The 16,673-nt window shown below is 37.5% G+C and overlaps 1 protein-coding gene across 15 annotated transcripts in view; it reads left to right on the top strand.

Moving 5' to 3' along the window:
* The window catches only part of caska (calcium/calmodulin-dependent serine protein kinase a), a 262,378-nt gene that overhangs the window by 86,843 nt on the left and 158,862 nt on the right, over positions 1 to 16,673 (top strand). The window lies entirely within an intron of this gene.

The following is a 16,673-nucleotide window of genomic DNA, read 5'->3' as shown; positions in this document are numbered from 1 at the left end:
GCATTTGCAGCTGTGAGACCTTATATAGACAGGTGTGTTCCTTTCAATCATGTCCAATCAATTGAATTTGCCACAGTTGGACTCTAATCGAAGTGTAGAAACATCTCAAAGATGATCCAGAGAAATGGGATGCACCTGAGCTAAATTTCAAGTGTCATAGCAAAGGGTCTGAATACTTATATCAGTGTGATATTTCAGTTTTTTCTCTTTAATAAATTTGCACAGTTATCACAAATCTGGTTTTTGCTTTGTCATTATGGGGTATGGAGTGTAGATTGATGTGGAAAAAAAATATTTAAAGCATTTTAGCAGAAAGCTGCAATATAACAAAATGTGAAAAAAATTTGGGGGTCTGAATATTTTCTGAATGCACTGTATCTACACCCTCATTGTTACTCTGAGACTTTGCTCAGTTTTTCCAGATGAAGAGTTTAACTGCTGAATCAGCTTTTGTTCCTGTGCTGCTGAGTACATAGTGACAGTATCTGGGTCAGTGACAAATAAGGAGTGAATGGATGCAAACAAACCTGAGGAAATATTAAATAATATTAAAAAGTTGATCAAATTGTAAAACTTTGTCAAATAATATAAATGTATATTTTACTTATTTAAAATTACCAATTAAAAAAAGTCATACTAGATAAGTGATTACATTTTATTTTAATATAACTGATTTCTCTAAAAACTTAATGTAATTTACCGCATTTTCTTTGTATCAAGCATTAGTAATGTAGATTCATTTTAGTAGTACACTAATTATTGTTTACTAAAGAAATAGGGATGCACGATATATTGGCCAATGATATCTTTTTGGCCGATAACCGGGAAAATCAAAATATTATTATCGAGCCGATAATGGAATTACCACTTATATTTTTGCAGATAATTTTTTATAGTTTATTTGCTTGCGGCTGAGAATCTCTGACTGCCTGTGGCTTCTTTCCTGCTGCGAGTGACTCGGGCAGCCTCAAAAGCAACGTCTCTGTGTAAATGAAAGACAAGCTCATGTTGCTCTGTTAGGAATATTTAAACATCTCTGCATCTTGTTACGTTGTTTTGGGGCGGGTTTTAGTCATCTGCTGTAAGTAACAACATGCTATTTCCCATATTCTGTTTGTTTCATGAGGCAATAAACGAAAACGCGGCAAAAGCATGCATGTACAGTATGTTACTTGGAGTCAATCATTTTCTTTATTACTTAATTACTTCATGAAACATAAACAGAATGTGGGAAATAGCACATCATTACTTACCACACAGCATTTGATTAAAACAAGTCCAAACACAACCTAACGGTACATTTATATTGAAATAATTCTCACAGTGTGACTCGAGATAAAAACAGTAGTTTGTGAGTGAAACGAATGTGCTTGTTGTAATTTACGAGTTGAGACTTCTGTAACGTTATGACTCATGACTATTCGATCTGTATGATGTTACCTATTACCATTATGATTGTTGAGTTCACATTTCATACAGTGGAACTGTCGCAAATGAGCACTATAACAAGCATCTGTGAATGAAACGCTCATAAGCACACATACATAGCACACACAAACCACCGCTGCACTCGCAGTCTGGCTGCTAGCATAAATATTACATCATGTATGAGAGATTAGGGTTTATATTGTGTTTTGTTGTTTAATGTTCGTTACATGCAGTTTATAGCCTCATTTTGGTTTAATGCATTAAACCCTCTCTGATATTGAGCCATCAGGATTACCGTAAACACTGTAAGCGATTTTAGCCGTTCTACTTCCACAAGACTGAGCCGTTGGATTAGCCACGCCCCCTCTTTCCAATACCCTGCACTCCAAAGATACCAAATGAGCTTTATTGAGACCGACATTGTGCATAAACTGTTATTAAAAACAACAGCAGCAAAATAGCACCCTCAACTGATAACTGTTATGAACAACATGTCTTATAAATAGCAGCAAGTCTCAATAATTTGCTGCAACTACAATATTATGAGAACATGCAAAATGATAAACAGGTCGAAAGCGTCATTGTCCGCGGTTCATGGACACATTTTTGTTTGCTGTTTACAGAGTCTAGAGCTGTCACAGAGACCAGTGAGTTATCTTACAACACTTATTTCAGGAATATCTCTCAGGGAGTAGGAACATTTTTTGCATACCTTTCCATAAAACAAATTGCTTACAGCACCTTTATAAACCAGTAAGTCCAAATTCCAAGCTTTTAAATGACACATATTTCTCAAATGAGAACCTTTAATGAATTAGCTAGCAATTCCAGGTTAAAGGATGAAAAATATATATGTTTATCTTTAAATATCGGTTATCGGTATTGGCCACAATGGGCTGTGAATTATCAGTTGTCGGTATCAGCCCAGAAATTCCATATTGGTGCAACCCTATAAAGAAATTGGTGTCAATTCAATAGGAGAGATTAAAAAAAGAAACAAGGATAATATTACATGCAGTGCATGACATCACCACTTCCTATTCATTCCCATTAAGCTGCAGCCATGATTTAGAGTCCTTCTTGATATGCAAATCATCTGGTGTGGGCAGAGCTTGGAGCAATGCATTTTAATGTTGTCACGACTTTCTGCTGTGTGGAAGTGTCATCACCTCCTAGTGCTGGCATCAACACAGTCTTCCACTGACACATTAGGTGTGTGTGTGTGTGTGTGTGTGTGTGTGTGTGTGTGTGTGTCATTCTCTGTGACTTTCACTATATGAGGCTTTAGACTGTGGATATAGCCACAGGAGGAGGAGTTGTGGATCAGGGTTGATGTACAGTTGATTTGGGTTTGAGCTATGTATGTTGGAAAAGTGTGGGTTATAGGTCCAACAGAGACAGAGTATTTGTGTTTTTGGTGTTTTATTGTAAAACCTGAAATCACCTACATTGTGGAGACCTCCCGAAGTTCATCAGGATAAAAACAGCTTCATAAAGAGGGAATAACTTAACTAATTATAAGGGCTGTCACCAGGCCTGGGCGATATATTGAATATTCATGGTATTATCACAATAATTTGGATGACAATATAAAATTAAGCAATATCGTGAATATCGAGATTATTTTAATATGCTTTTTATTTGGCCATTAAGTTTCATAAAAAGTGCATCAGTAGACTAATTTCACTATCCTTCTGGGCAGCATACATAATCAAAATAACACCAAAATGGCAATATGGTCATATGTGATTATAAAATTGCAATGGGCTGCGATAAAAGACAGATAAACATGGTCTGTGTGCGCTTCAGAATGGGTGACGGGCTGTTCTGTGCATATGCGGGACTCGTGCGTGTTTTTACCGCTTTTAGAGCAGATCACATGCATTGTGAAATAAATAATGTTCTGAATGTTCAAACATTCTGGCAATTCCAAACTTTAGTAACCACTACAAATTATTATACAAATCTACAAAGGCAGCGGAGTATAACAGAAAAGGAGTGGACAACAGTGCTTCACCAGATGCGGTGCATTGTAAACTACACTGCACTTTCGGTCAAAATAAAAGCTCCATGTGAAGGTGAAGTAAATAGGAAAGAAATATATTACTTTTAAATAAATCAAATCTAATCATCAAAATAATAATGATAATTCAGTATTATAATAATAAACTTGACTGGGTCCCACAGTAATAATTAAGTATCTTGCAATATTCAACCATAATTTTCAAAAAATAAATGGAGTAGTTTTTGCACACCTTGTTCATTTACAAAAATGTTTTAGTAAAAAATATATGAAGGTAAATAATGCGTTTTCTAAGCTGCTATGTATCATTGTATATAAAATATAAATATAAAAGTGCATATCAATGACATTGATTAGATCTAGTTTTCCCTAGTGTTCATTTAGTGCAAAACTGTAGGGAAATTTGCCTTTTTTATTTTTAAAGAGATTTTTATTTAATGCCTTTAAAATATTTAATCTTTTTGACTACAGTGGCTGATTGCATGACAGTATACAAAAAGAATATATAAAAATTATTAATCGGCACCGATAACAGATTTCTGGAACTATCTGAACCATCTATTTGCATTACTTTATATCCAGCTGGTCACATATATGCATTCGTTAGACAGATAAGTTGCATATTTAAAGCTTGTGACATGAGAAAGCAAATGAATATCTTCATGCAGCCGATTTTTTTTTTTAACCTCACTGTAATACGATGACTTCAGATCGATCACATTCTTGCGCTAAAAAAGGCTAGATAGTGCAACAAATATAGTTTAACAGAAAGCAGGTGTCTCAATATGCTTTTGAAGTATGCTTTTTAATTATACACATCATCTAAAAAAACAGCACGAGACACTGAATAAACAAAAACAGTTGGTGGAGATCTTTGGCCGTTGCGTCTTGCTCTCTTATAAGCGTTTCTCAGATTAAGCAATCAATTGTTTAAATGCTTTGTCAGGAAAGATGTTCAATTTGGAAATGTGTGTCTCGAGATTCTCACGTTCGGTTCCAGTCTGTTGTGTTCCACCCTCTTGTGGACTAAGGAAACAATGTCAATTTAAAAATCAGCTGACTTTAAAATTTGAATATTAGTTCATATATATTAATAATTATATATTTATTTCATTTTAAAAAGTACAATACGTTTTCATGGTTCAGTCAGTAGTGTTTATTTTTGTAATACATTTCTGCACTATTTTACTTTGAGTGTTATTTTTTCATTCAGTATCGGTTTTAAAAACTAACGGTTAATTAATCAGTTATCGGCAGGTACTGCCCAATTTAGTTATCGTATCGGTAAAATCCACTATTGGTCGTCCTCTACTTTTAAGCCATTTCATAGCAAATACATAATTATCGAGATATATATCGAATATCGTCAATAGGCTGAAAAATAGCGAGATATAATTTTTGAAGCCATATCGCCCAGCCTTAGCTGTCACTATTGATTATTTTTGTAATCCAGTAATCTGATGATTATTCTGGTGATTAATCAAGTCATAGGAAAAAATATTTAATAACTCAGATAGCAATGTTAAGATGAATACATGTTTGCCTAAAATGCAAAGCCTTAGTTTTGATTGTACTGTACATTTGAATGATAAAGACAACAAAACGATTGTGCAAACATTATCTAAAGCCAACAGACTCACAGATCTATGATATCAAATTGTATATAATTCCAGTTGACAGACATTGGCTACTCCAGGTGTGCCCAACTTTTTTATTTACTCATTTCAGTTTAGAACTCTAATGTGGGAAAACAGGCCATGGAAATAAAATATTTAATCTTTTCGGAAACAATGTCTGCCAACCAATTATGCTTATTGAGGATGAGATATATTCATGGTTAAACTTTATCACTTACATTAGATGCAAACAGAATACAATATTTACAATAATTTACCAAAAGCTTGTCACTTGACACATACCATGTAAAACGCCCTGAAGCCTCTGGACAATTCAGTTTCTTATTTAGTAAACAATGTTAACCCTTTCACATGTGAAGACTAGTCGTTACTCCCTCAAGTAAGCATGTTTCATATTGTGTCTGCAATATGCTGCAGTGGCTTTAACGGCAAGCTCGCGTTGAGCTTTGACCGACAGAATACAGAGTAGGGATGTGTAAACCAATTTTCATAATAGACTTGTCGGTCAGTTGTTTGAACGACTGGTCGACTAGTCTGTGTTAAGGATAATAATGTATAGTTAGGATCGGTTATGTGCAAGTGACCCTGATCAGATGTGTTTCAGAGGGATTTACGGACCCAAAGTGCAGCACTTCAACATAGTGACTAAAGGATATTAAACAAATAAATAGATTAAATAACTCTTAACATCTTATTGCACAAAACTATCAAAGTAAGAAGAAATAAGAAAGGCTCAGAGGGGCACAAAACTGCTCATGTGCATCCTGATAGCAGAATGACGCACTTCAGTGGAGTGCTTCAGGACGATCCTCGCTTCAAAAGCGTAGAACTGCAAGATAATATTGTGGGTACACGTCTTGTTCATGACATCAAGCAGTTAAAGCCTTTTTTATTTAAACTATTTATTTAAGCAGTGTCAGACAGAATCAACAAAAGACTTTAATCTCTCCACTAGTGCTGCAACTAATGATTATTTTGATAATTGATTAATCTAACGATTGTTTTGAACGATTATTAGACTATTCTGCGATTATTGCAACAATTAATCATTAGCTCTTAACCGATTATTCAGCTTGTGCTCCGACTTAATAGATTTTATTAAATGTGCTTACTAACAAAAAAGAGGACAAAATCATCTTTTAAAAATTCCTCTAAATGACATTCAATGAATTTTTTTTTAAAGTTTATATACTATATATACTATATATAAACTTTTTTTTAAAGTTTAATTCAGGCCTACTGTTATCAAGTGTTTTTGTCTTGTTTTCCATTTAAAATTGTCTAACAATCCTTAAAACAAGATGCATTTACTCGAGAAGCAAAATGTAGGATATTTAGACTTTCTTCAAGAAAATCTTAAACATAAGTGTATTTTTTTCACTTGGTTATACTTCTGCAAGTGCAGTAAAGACAAAATATACTTATATTCAAGATCTATTCTCTAAAAGCAACTCTAAATATCTTATATGCTGCTTCTCAGGTGAATACAAATTTTTTTTATAAGATTTTTAAGTATTTTAAAATATTTGTATTTTTAATATTATATTCAACATTCTCAGATAACAATTTTTTCTTCTGCAGTATAGCTGCTAAAGAAAATGTATGTTGTTTTAAAGGAGTTTTAGATATTTATATTGGAAAACAAGCCAAAACAAAACTCAAAAACATATTTTGTTGCAGTGTATAATGGGGCGAAGACTACCTCTCTCAGCTTTCTGTTCACTTCAATCCATCTTTAACTCTCAAAAAAAAAAAAAAAAAACTCTCTCTCTTATTAATAAAGCTGTATATTGCCAATTTTCTTCATGATAAGAAATGCACAGTGACAAATATTATGATTCAATAAGTCACGAGCCATCACGTTATAATCTAGCTGCATTAAGCGTGCACGCTTGAGGGATGAGCGTCCCCGTGACAGAGTATGTGTCAGCCGGGTGCAGTTTCAATCTCTCCCCCTTAGATCAGGACATTTGCGCAACGCATAGAAGAGGCGATGACCGCACAGAGAAATGCCAGTTTCAGAGTTTGTAGTTATTTACATAACCTGCTACATGACCTTATTATTTTAACTTCAGTAAAGCTATAACACATTAAATATAACTGCATTTAAGATGTATCATTATTACTATAATAATATATTATTATTATTATTATTATTATTATTTAATAGTAATTTATTTCTTTAACAATTTCTTGACTTACTATGCAGTCCCAGTAAATCCTCAAGCCTTTATTTCGGTGGAAGATTTTATTTTGAAAACTGAAGGGACAGAAGTTTCTGTTGTTTAAAGTTCAGTTGACAACAGCTTTTTAATCCAGTGAAATGCTCTCATCTGCCTTGCTGTCAACAAAAACCCACTCTCATGGGTTTATTATAATGTATATAGTAAATTGTAGCAGCCAAACATAGAGGTATGTGAAATGATGCAAATGTGCAAATAAAATAAATCTTGGGGTGCTTTAAATAATGCGTTCAGTGCACGTTAGCACACCTAACTGAACTCGGAGCACATCTGTCACTCAGGGCACCAGATAGATAGAGTTTGTGTGTATGGAGCACAGAACCACTCTGAAACCATATGTGTAATACAATTATCCCGTTTACATGTATTTAAGAAAGTACTACACATTACAGACAAAACAGCCATGCACATAGGAGCAGCACAGCAGGCAGCGCGTTGAGACTATTTATTTATTTAATTAGCCCTCGCGGTTTGAAAATTGCACTATCGTCATATCACGATTTCGATTTTATTTTAGTTAATAGTTCTGCCCTAATAACAACTAGTCAGTTGTTAGACAACTAGTCATTTAGTTGACCACTCTGGCACATCCCAAATACAAAGCTGTGGTTCTATTACGTAAATATAGTTCTCTGGATTCCCACATTGAGTTTTACATGTGATAATGGCCATAAACTATAAAATATATATTAAACTATAAACTATAAAAATCTATAATCTATTACAGAACGGAACCCAAACCACAGTTTGTTGAAAATAACCTTCTTAGATTGTCTGGATTCAGTCCGATTTAGTGAACAAAGTATTTGTGTGTTCTCCACTACTTGTGTAACTTTCTGACAGACATAATTTTCATTGCATTATTTTTGGTTGTTTTAGAAAAGCCTATATTGTAAACAGTTGTGTTGATAAATAGGTTTAGAGTGCGTTCCAATTTGTTCTTTGTCCCGTGAGGCAATGTAGGGCTCAACTTCTCTCTCGAATCTGGATGCAAATCGCATGTGGTCTACTTAGTGAACTTACCGTGCTGTGTCCAGCGGGTATGTGAAAGCTAGACGTCATATTTTCAAGTGTTGTTGCATTGCAGAAGTGATGTTATGGTATTTCTGGTTGACAGACAATTACATTTGTTTCTCAAATCTAAAGTGAAGTGCTCTCACACAGCTGACAACTTGTCGTTACGTGTTCGGACCGTCGTCCATGGACCTACTGTAGCCACTTTCGCCTTATTTCCGATTTGGAATTTTTTTAATCTAGGAATCAAATCTAATCGTGACAGCCCTGCTAATATCTTAACTACACAGATTCATACAGTTGCTAAGCAACCAGATTGAGCCTTACTACTTAATAAATTCTCACACGTGAGGCACGTTCGCAAAATCACCACTAGGAGGTGCAAAGGGACACTTTGGTCACCATCGTTTAGTAGTGTGAAGAAAGAGAGAGTTATTATGATTAAATTGTTAATATTATTATATGTATTGTATTTTTTACATTTTGGTGTGTAGAAGGTGATCTAACAATGCATAATTAATGGCAGCATTAAAGTTATAGCTTAGTTAGCTCTTGAATTGATATACAGAAAAATATGCTTGAATGTCAGCCTTTTTCAATAAATTAAAACTGTTGCTTCATAGATATTAGCTATTTAATCATCTTCCTGAAAATCAAAATGAAAATACATTGTGAACATTCATAATTTCATTTGTTAGCCCTAACGAAAAAACATCAACAATGCATTTAATTAATGGCATTAACCCGTGTTATAATATATATACATGTGTGTGTGTGTGTGTGTGCGTGCGTGCGTGCTTATTTTGTTATTTTTAAATAATATTCTTTAAAGTTGCAGCTGTTGGTGTGGAGTAGTTAAAAACTGAAGTTCTATGAAAGTCACAGGTGGACGGATAGCTCAGGGGCTGTGCACTCTCATCAATTGATACTGTCTTTTCTTGCTAATTGCGGGTTCGAGACCAGGCTTACTTATCTTATTGTCTGTTTGGATACATGTCGAAAGTAAACTACATCCAGCAGATTCACAAAAATCCATTTTGCGCTGTGCATTTTGGTAATTTGTTCATATTATACTGTGTATATTTTTTACATGGTATTGAACTTATATTTGTCCCCACAATTGTGTTTTAAAGGTAAAATAATTGGCGATACAGTCACATAGGGCAGCAGTGTTCATGAATACATGATAAAGTTTATTATTCAACTTAATTACATTATACAGTAGCTGTGTTCACTGTGTTCTGTGTTCAAAAGTGTTGTTCACAGTAGTGTGGAACATTTTTGCTTTTTGTCACATTGTATTTTGCATGCTGCAACACGTGTAAATAACGAACATGACATCTGAACGAGATTTGTTCTCCTTGCTCCACTTTATTTCCAAATCTTCTAACGTTGCTGGTGTGTTTGTTTTCTTTTCATTACGCCTGCCGCCGCTTTGTGATAGTGGGGTTTCCCTCCACGTCATTCTCCGGTGTTACGGTTTAACTGGGGCTGAGTTCTGAATAAATCAGGATCAGCTTTATTGCCAGGTATGCTTGCACATACAAGGAATTTGTCTTGGTGACAGGAGCTTCCAGTGCACAACAATACAATACAGCAACAAGAGATAATAATAAAAAATAATTAAAAATAAATAAAAATAGAATAAAATACAAATTTAATAGAAAATAGTATATATAGTATATATAAGTATATATAGAATACACAATAAGACTATAATAATATATAATAATAATACACACACACACACACATACATACATATATATACATACACACATACAGATACGTAGTGCAAATTTAAATACAAATCTGGAATATACAGTGCAAGGGAATGTAATGGCAGAAGAGGTAGGATGTGTTGGATAAATATAAAAAGACTAAACTGTGAATTGACGATTCAGTCATTTGTGTAGAGGGAGAAGAGTAGTGGAGAGAGCACACATCCCTGGGGGGCACCAGTGCTGATTGTACAGGTGCTGGAAATTCACTTCCATTCACTTGAATTTCTCACAAGCTGCTGCCTGTCCATCAGAAAGCTGGTAATCCACTGACAGATAGACGTAGGAACAGAGAGTTGGTGTAATTTAGTCTGGAGTATAGCTGGGATGATGGTGTTGAAAGCCGAACTGAAGTCCACAAAAAGGATCCTTGCATTTGTCCCCAGTCTGACCAGATGTTGCAGGATAAGATGCAATCCCATGTTGACTGCATCATCCACAGACCTGTTTGCTTGATAAGCAAATTGAAGGGGATCTAGAAAGGGTCCAGTGATGTCCTTCAAGTGGGCCAACATCAGTCTCTCAAATGATTTCATGACCACAGACATCAGGGCGATGGGTCTGTAGTCATTAAATCCTGTGATTTTTGGTTTATTTTGGACAGGATTGATGATTGAGCATTTGAAGCAGCATAGGACTTCACACTGCTCCAGTGATCTATTGAAGATCTGTGTGAAGATGGGGGCCAGCTGGTTAGCACAGGATCTAAGACACACAGGTGAAACGCCATTTGGGCCCTGTGCTTTCCTTTTGTTTTCGGAAGACACGGCACACCTCTTCTTCACAGATCTTAAGTGCAGGTTGAGTAGCAGGAGGGGGGAGGAGGGGGGTTGCAGGAGGTGTTGGTGTTTGTGTGAATTGAAGGTCAGAGCGGGTGTGGGGTGTGAGATTGGGCCTTTCAAATCTACAGTAGAACACATTCAATTCGTCAACCAGTTGTTGGTTCCCTACAGTGTTGGGGGAAGGTCTCTTGAATTTAGTAATGTCTTTCAGGCTGCTCCACACTGATGCAGGGTCATTAACTGAAAACTTGTTTTTCAGTTTTTCAGAGTATCTTCTTTTAGCCACTCTGATTTCCTTTTTCAGTGTGTTCCTGGCCTGATTGTACAAGACTTTATCCCCACCTCTGTAAGCATCCTCTGTGGCCTGACGAAGCTGCCTGATTTCTGCTGTAAACCATGGTTTGTCGTTGTTGAACGTTAAATAAGTCCTAGTAGGAATGTATATATCCTCACAGAAACTGATATATGATGCAACAGTATCTGTGAGCTCATCCAGATTGGTGTCTGCAGTTGGAAGATGATGAACCAGACAGTGATCAGATAGTCCCAAAGCCGCTCTAGGTACAGAGCGATATGCATCCTTTATTGTTGTGTAGCAGTGATCCAGTAAATTTCTGTCTCTGGTTGGGCATGTAATGTGCTGTTTTTATTTGGGCAGTTCAGGTGTGAGGTTTGCTTTGTTAAAATCCCCAAGAATAATAATAACTGAGTCCAGGTATTGTTGTTCCGTGTCTGTGATTTGATCAGTCAGCTGTTGCAGCGCTGCATTCAGGCACGCGTGTGGTGGGATATAAACACTCACCAGAATAAATGAGGAAAACTCCTGTGGCGAGTAGAAAGGCTTACAGTTAATAAAGAGTGCTTCCAAATTAGGACAGCACATCTTCTTTAACGTTGTTACATCTGTACACCAACCTTCATTGATGTAAAAGCATTTTCCACCGCCTCTCGTTTTCCCTGTTAAATCCGCGATCCGATCCGCTCTGAATAGCTGGAATCCCGGCAGAAGTAACGCGCTGTCCGGAATGGCTTCACTCAGCCAAGTTTCTATGAAGCACAAGGCAGCAGAGGTTGAAAAGTCCTTGTTTGTATGGTTGAGGAGATGTAGTTCGTCTGTTTTGTTAGGAAGAGAGCGGAGATTCGCTAGATAAATATTCGGCAGCGCTGTTCGAAAGCCACACCGACGGAGCCTGACTAGCATGCCAGCTCGTTTCCCTCGACTGCATCTCTTGAACAGCACAGCTGTGCCTCCGACTAAAATGTCCAGCAAAGCATCCAAATAGTCAAAAAATGGGAAAAGATTGTCTGGTATATGCTGGCGAATGTTCAGCAGTTCGTCACTGGTAAAACTGATTGGAAAAAGATTACTAAACACAGGACAAACAAACAAAAGAATTGGAGCACTCCACACCGAGGCAGCCATCCGCAGCGCCATCTTTTCAATTCCATGAACTTACTACATAATGTTGGTATCCCTGCACAGATTAAAATAAGTGGTATAAAACACAAAGGTGTGAATCGCTGAAGCTAAAAGTTTCTAGAAAAGTGTCTTGATAAAAAGGAGAAGGGGTATTAACATTTAGTGGTATGGCATATTTCATTTTGGTGCTTCTGTTTCTTCATGTCCTACAAGGTACATTGTTAAAAGTTAATGGGCTTACAGGTACTATACAAATGATACACATTAGATAATTAAAGTAAATTAACATTTACCTGCTTTTACATGAACATGCAATAGAATGTGCAATAGACATGCAATAAGAGCCAGTCTAAACTATACAGCATATATATCAAACCCATGTGTAGCACCTCATTATTTTACACTTACCACAAAATGAAGTGATCTCCAGCCAGGCTCAGGGCTCTCATGCTAACAGACATGTCAAGGAAAAAATCCATTGTGTCTTCAGGTTTAAGGTCATTTTAAGAATAAATCAGGTCTTACCACAAAATACTCCAACAAAAGAGGTAACTTTAAATTTACAACCATAAAAATGTTTAGCAATACACTATCAAATACGATAAGTTTCAGGGGGAGGTATTTTTAAATGATCTGTTTTCTCAACCTGAAAAAATGCTGGGAGCATGACAAGCTTTGAAACGGTGTTAAGAAGGATTTTAAATAAATTCTGTATGCATCAATAACATGAGTGCACTATTATCCAGCGATACTTCTTTCATTAGCAAATAGCTAATCCGATTAGTTAAAACAACACAGAGAGTAGCAACTCCAAACTAGCCACTTACATTTCATTTTCTTAATTATTTTTACAGCACAGTAAAGTTTTGTGAATGTGCTGCTGACTTCTCAAAACGGATTATCGATGTGTCACAACTTCCAGTGGCATGTGCCACAGCTTCTAGTGGCACATGCCACTCACAACTGGATATGCCATACCTCAAAATGATAATACCAAATAAATAATGCACTAAACCAATTGGAACACGGATCTGTCCTGACATCCTCTACAGATAAAATAACCATAGTATCACCATGGTATTTTGTAGGTAAATAATTGTAACCACAAACTTAAGCATGGTTACTATATTAACACCATATTACTGTAGTAACACCATTGTTAATATCATAAAATCTTAGGTTTTCTGCAAAAAAAAAAAAAAAAATCATGGTTACTACAAAATTACTATAATAAAATTACATTTATATTATTTTTTATTTATTATAATTAGTAATAAAGAAAATATTAATAGTAGAGTCAAGAAACGGAATGGGGAAAATTAATACGGCAAATGCAGAACCGAACCCTGGTCTTACAGACACCGGCACCCCGATGTTACGCTCCATGCCATTGGAGCGACATTTACAATCCACTTTGTTGTGTATTTCTATGTTGCCAATAGACTATTGGTGTTACATCTGGAAGCAAATAGTCACTCCGAAAAATAATGCATATTTTCAAGCTTTGGGGCAACATTGGTTAATAGCAAATATTAAATACAATAAAATACTACGACAGATAATGAATAAAAAAGCTTGTAACCTACAGGTTTGAACTGCATTACGTTTCTGGTTATCATATGTGTAGCGTAAAACTCAAACGCATATTATACAAGTAATGTGGTCACAGTACTAACATTCCTCCTTAAATCATGTAATGGAAAGTTGCGATTCTTTTTCAAATATTTTATAATATTTCGTTTGATTAGTATTCTGCTCCCATAAATAATGATTCTGTTCACTTTTTCTTTCGTTTTTATTGCTAGGGGAATATAACATAATATGACACAATGGTATACATATAAATTAATTTATTCACATTTGATAATCCTGTTTAAAAATAGAAAATATGGGCTTGGCTTTCGACACATTATAAGAAAGCACAGGTTTAGAGCCTTAGCAGTTTTTAGAAGTCACAAATGTTTGAATATGCAGTCTAATGATGCTCTCTCATAACGTCTGTGCATATGTATACACCGATCAGCCACAACATTAAAACCACCTACCTAATACTCAAACCAGCCCATCTGGCACCAACAATCATGCCACGGTCGAAATAACTGAGATCACATTTTTACAGTAATAAAGTGATCTTGATATTGTCCATGTAACATTTCTTTTGCCTGCCAGTGCCTCGCTGACCTTCCTTCAGCTGGGAGTACAGGATCTGTTTGGGGAGATGTGTGTTGGACATGCAGAAGACATGGCCTGTCCATCGGAGTTGGTACTGCATTATTGTGGTGATGATGCTGGTAATGTTGGCTTCCTCCAAAATGCTGATGTTGGTGCATCTGTCCTCCCAGCTGATCCTCAGAATCTTTCGCAAGGATCTTTGGTGGTGTTGTTCCAGGGCTCTTAATTGCCTGCTGTAGGTGGTCCATGACTCGGCTCCATACAGCAGGGTGGAGAGGACAACGGCTGTGTAGACCAGGAGTTTTGTTTTGGCCTTTAGGTCTCAGTCTTCGAAGACTCTTTTACTGAGTCTGGCGTAGGCTCCACTGGCACAACTCGGGCGATGGTTGACCTCAGAGTCAATGTTAGCTTTTGAGGAAAGAAGGCTGCTGAGGTAGGGGAATTGGTCCACATTTTCTAGAGTGGTGTTGTCCACTTTTATGGTGGGCTGGGTAGATGGCTGGTTGGGTGAAGTTTGATGTAGGACCTGGGTCTTGATGTTTAAGGCTAGGCCCAGGGCTCTGTATGCCTTGGAAAAGGCATTCAGGATGCTCTGGAGGTCTTATGCAGAGTGTGTTGCGATGATGTTGTCGTCCGCGTACTGAAGCTCCGTGTTGGTGGTGTTGCTGACTTTGCTCTTGGCCTTGAACCTGTTAAGGTTGAAGAGTCTGCCGTCAGTTCTGTACAGGATTGGGATCCCCTGTGGCAGCTCTTCACCAATGAGGTGGAGTATGGCAGCAATGAAGATGGCAAACAGGGTGGGTGTGATGATGCATCCCTGTTTGACCCCCGTTTCCACAGTGAAAGGCTCTGACTCAGAGCCGCTGTTGCTGAGCACTGTGACTGACATGCCATCATGTAGAAGCCTCAGTATTCTGATGTACTTGTTATAGCAGCCATACCTTGATAGAATGCTCCACAGAGCCTGGTGGTCTACCATGTCAAAGGCATTTTTCAGGTCTATGAAGGCCATGTACAAAGGCTGCCTTTGTTCACTGCATTTTTCCTGTAGTTGGCATGAATATCATGTCTGCTGTACCTCTTGATGGGCGGAAGCCACACTGTGATTCTGGGAGTACTTCCTCAGACAGTGGTAGCAGTCGGTTTGCGAGGACACAAGCAAGGACTTTGCCTGATGTTGACAGGAGCAAGATGCCCCTGTAATTTCCACATTCAGCCTTGTCCCCCTTCTTGTATATGGTCACTATTAGAGCATCCCTGAGCTCTGAGGGAAGTTCTTTTTTCCAAACCTTCAGGAGTAGGGCATGGATGTGGTACAGGAGCTCTGATCCACCTTCCTTTAATATCTCAGCTGTGATCCCATCTGGACCGGCAACCTTGTTGTTCTTAAGGCTCCTGATGGCATCTTGAACCTCTGTTATAGTTGGAGGTTCCCCCCATGTCTTCTCTGATGGGACTCTGGGAGATGTGGCTGGTATTGTCTGTTTCAGTTGTGCTGTCACGGTTGAGGAGTTCTTGGAAGTGCTCCTTCCATCAGGCGTTAATGGACTCGTTGACCTTCAGCAACTCCTGCCCATCCTTTTAGCGCAGGGGGTTTAGGCCATGATAGCTTGGACCATAGACGGCCTTGGTAGCACCGAAAAAGCCTCTGGTGTCACCTGAGTCTTCCAGTCTCTGGGTTTCCAGAGCCTTTTCTGTCCACCAAGAGTTATTTAGCTCCTTCACCATCTCTGGACATCCGCCTTGGCTCTGGAGTGAGCCACCCTTTTGGCCTTGCAGTTTACATCATTTTGCCAGACACGAAAGGCTTTCCTTTTCTTGAAGATGAGTTGTTCTATTTCTGTGTCGTTCTCATCAAACCAGTCCTGGTGTTTTCTGGACTTGTACCCAAGAATGGTTTTGCAGGTAGCGAGGATGGTGGATTTGAGCAGGCTCCAGTGCTTTTTGATGTCATCAGGGTATTCCTGTTGGAGGCTTTCCCCAAGAGAGGCCTGAAGTCACTGCTGGCAGTTTCATTCAGGCTTTCAAGGTTCAGTCTTGGTCAGATCTGCTTCTTTTGAACCCTCCTCTTCCTCTTGAGTTTGATTGACATTGTGGAGCAGATGAGGCGATGATCTGTCCAGCAGTCATCTGCATTGATCATGGCCCTTGTGATGTTCACGTCACAGCGGTCC

Source organism: Myxocyprinus asiaticus, chromosome 10, assembly GCF_019703515.2.
Source record: "Myxocyprinus asiaticus isolate MX2 ecotype Aquarium Trade chromosome 10, UBuf_Myxa_2, whole genome shotgun sequence".
NCBI classification, from domain to species: Eukaryota; Metazoa; Chordata; class Actinopteri; order Cypriniformes; family Catostomidae; genus Myxocyprinus; species Myxocyprinus asiaticus.
This window is presented reverse-complemented; position numbering and strand designations above follow the sequence as displayed.